This window comes from Schistocerca nitens, chromosome 6 (assembly GCF_023898315.1).
Source record: "Schistocerca nitens isolate TAMUIC-IGC-003100 chromosome 6, iqSchNite1.1, whole genome shotgun sequence".
NCBI classification, from domain to species: Eukaryota; Metazoa; Arthropoda; class Insecta; order Orthoptera; family Acrididae; genus Schistocerca; species Schistocerca nitens.
Genome location: NC_064619.1, coordinates 109,263,619 through 109,267,361, shown reverse-complemented (window position 1 = coordinate 109,267,361; position 3,743 = coordinate 109,263,619). Strand labels below are relative to the sequence as shown.

The window sequence follows — 3,743 nt, the reverse complement described above, 5'->3', positions numbered from 1 at the left end:
TCTCTGCTGCTGCTAGCACGTTCATCCGTAGATTCTCCTTGGGGTAGCCTCCCTTGTCTGGTTAATGTGAAATGTTGCCCGCCTGTGTGCTTGCAGGCAGTTCAGTATTCCTCCATAGTGGCTTGTTATTTATGTGAAGCATACAGTACAGCTTCCAAACGTAATCTACGTTAATTATGTACTGCACACACTGGTTCTGATACACATCTCATTTTTAAGTGGGGATTAGTTCATTTGATTTGATTTGTCCATTTAACCCTTGTTTTAGGTCATTTATGTGACCGTTTTGGGAAAAATGCTCATCTAATAGTTTAACTAAAAACTGAACTAAACTCCGCCCGAACAGGCCATAAAGGGCGAATGTCACCGACCGGCCGCCGTGTCATCCACAGCCCACAGGAGTCACTGGATCTGGAGGACCATGTGGTCAACAGACCGCTCTCCCGTCGGTATGTCAGTTTACGAGACCGGAGCCGCAACTTTTCAGTCAAGTAGCTAGTCGGGTTTCCTCATAAGGACTGAGTGCACTCGCTTGCCAACAGCACTCGGCAGATTGGATGGTCACCTATCCAAGTTCTAGCCCAGCCCGACAGCGCTTAACTTCGGTGATCTGACAGGAACCGGTTTCACCACTGCGGCAAGGCCGTTGGCGTAATAGATTAACTGGGAAATGGTAGTTGATAGTTAATGTTAGTTTCTGTCATAACATTCATAATAGATTCATAGTGCTAAATTGACTTCTAAAACTAATTAGTCCACTACCTGATCGCACTAAGTTTGAAAACATACGCTGGACTCGACATTTGGTATCAATAGTGTCCTGCTATTTTGAAAATGGCGAAATGTCGAAATGTGGCAACTCGATGTGGCATGGACGGCTTCTACAGCCGTCAATAATTTTGTAAGAACTGACCTCTCGTTTATGACCCATAAATATTCGATGGGTTTCATGTCGGGCGATCTGGATGGATAAACAGTTCACTCGAATTTTCGAGAGTGCTCTTCAAACCAGCTGCGAACAGTTGTGGCCCAGCGACATGGCGCACTGCCATCCGTCACAATCCCATCGTTTTTTGGGAACATAAAATCAGTGAACGGCTGGAAATGGTCTCCAAGTAGCCGAACATAACCATTTACAGTCAAAAATCGGTTCAGGTGTACCGTAGGACACAGTCCATTCCATGTAAACAATGACCACACCATTATGGAGTCACCAACATTTGGCATAGTGCGTTGTTGACAACGCGGGTCCATGGTTTCATAGGGTCTGTGGCACATTCGAACCATAGCATCAGCTCATGTCAGCTGAACCCTCTTGTAAGTAGGCTGTTTAGTTTTTTTTATTGGTAACGCCACCTCTGGTGTGCAGTCTGTGGCTGCTTTGCATTGTTGCAATACTCGCCATTGTAGTGTTGGGCAGCTGGATGTGAACAGCGCGTAGCGTTGCGCAGTTGGAGGTGAGCCGCCAGCAGTGGTGGATGTGGGGAGAGAGATGGCGGAGTTTTGTAATTTGTCATGAACTGCTATATATATGATGATATCAAGGTAAATACATTCTTTGTTCTCTATTAATATCTTTCATTTGCTAACTATACCTATCAGTAGTTAGTGCCTTCCATAGTTTGAATCTTTTATTTTGCTGGCAGTAGTGGCGCTCGCTGTATTGCAGTAGCTTGAGCAGCGAAGATTTTTGTGAGGTAAGTGATTTGTGAAAGGTATAGTTTAATGTTATTCAGGGCCATTCTCTTGTAAAGATTATTGAAAGTCAGATTGCGTTGCGCTAAAAAAATATTGTGCGTCAGTTTAAGCACAGTCCTGTAAAATTATTAAAAGGGGATGTTTCATATGTCGACCCTTAGCCTAGGATACCTCACTGGAATCTTCTGATTTTTTCTTGTAGTTTGTGTAATTAGTGTAGATTTTGTTTATTGCTAGCGCGTAATTGTAGAGAGAATCTCCTTTGTAGTTGCAGTCTTTCATTGTTGTACAGTAAAACAGGTGTGGCACGCATGTAGATTTGCACCAAGTATTTCGCAGCTGCAATTAACTAGATATTATTTTCACTGTTATGTTAATGTGTTTTCTTATTTTTGCTCTTCAAATTGTGCTTTTCTGTGTTGTCGTGTGAAATACTGTGACAATAATGGCGTGTGAAAAACGTAACACTAGGCACCAAACTAAATTGAGAAATGACAGTGAAGACGAAAGCAGTGTGTTAGCGCCGCAGAGTAATGAATTAACTAATGTTCTAAGTAGTAATTTGGTAATTGCGCATAGGGAAATGGAGCGGGAGGCAAACAATGGTGTAGACAGTGAAACAATTATAGAACAGGGAAGCATTATCGATCGATCGGTCGGCAACAGCTCGCCTCAAGAATCTGAAATATTGTAGACTCAGGTTTTGGGTCCTCACCGTTTTCTCAAATGAGTCAAGACACATTTTCTGCTTGTCAAAATGTGAATGTTGCCGGTGCAACTTAACTGCCGAATAGCACTGAGGAACATGTTTCAGACACCAGTGCACTGTTATTACAATTAATGTAACAAATGGGACAAAAGCTTCAAAAGTTAGACATAATGGAACAAAATCTTCAAAAGTTAGACACAGTGGAACAAAATCTTAAAAAGTTAGACACAACACTTGAACAAAATCAGAAACAAATAGGACAAAATCTTCAAAAGTTAGACGCAATGGAACAAAATCTTCAAAAGTTAGACTCATTGGAGCAAACTCTTGAACAAACACGCGAGGATTTAACTACTGAGTTACATCACATTGAATCGAAATGTCAAAAAGTCTGTAGTGACGTAAAAACACAAATTTGTGAGCATTTCCAACCTATTTTTTCGCGTCATGAAAATGCACTACAGAATCACGAAGCAGCCATAAAAGAACTGCAAACTACTGTTCATGAAAATCATGAGACCTTTCAAGCTAAATTTGACTCAGTTGCATCTACCAGTTCGGTTACGCAACTTGCAAAAACTCAGAAAAACTTGAAGGACATAGTAGATTCGATTTCAACACAAATGGACACTCTGAAACTTGGTTCAGAAAAACACACTGAGGAAATGTGTTAACTATCGGAATAAGTAGCCGAACTTTCGGATCAGGTCACTAACTTATCTACAAAGGTACATGATGATCTGAATGACACAAGACCTGTAGCCTTCACTGACACAGAAGAGTATGAACAAATTAAAAAATTCAAACAAAATCAAAATCAAATCAATACACAGTACAAAAGAGAAATCCGGGAAGTACAAGATCAGTTGACGCAGGTAATACAAGAATTACATATTTCAGAGGACACTCGCGCTCCAGTACAGGAAGAGGGACATAGAAATACGGAACAGCCACAAAATAATAACACAGTGCATTTCGGAGATTATGAAAGAAATTGGCAAGGTGCACCGAATTTTGAAGTGGAACCGCAGAAACGACGTAACAATGACCGACATGCGACTCGCCGACACGATGATTTTGACTATAAGCTGTTCATTACTACACGTAAATTCAAAACGTTTAAGAATTCTGGCAACGACATTCATCCACAAGCGTGGCTCCATCAATTCTCTCATTGTTTTCCTCCCAACTGGTCATTGCAGCACAGATTAGAATTTATGTGTGGCTACTTGGAGAATGAACCAGCTGTAAGAATGCGATCGGTCATTCACGATTGTCACAGTGAAGGAGAATTTTACCATGCCTTCCTCTCAGCATATTGGTCTCAAGCCACACA

The 3,743-nt window shown here is 41.3% G+C and overlaps 1 pseudogene; it reads right to left on the bottom strand.

Moving 5' to 3' along the window:
• Window positions 1-533: 533 nt before the first annotated feature.
• LOC126263762 (5S ribosomal RNA) lies at window positions 534-651 on the bottom strand (annotated as a pseudogene).
• Between the last annotated feature and the right edge of the window lie 3,092 nt (window positions 652-3,743).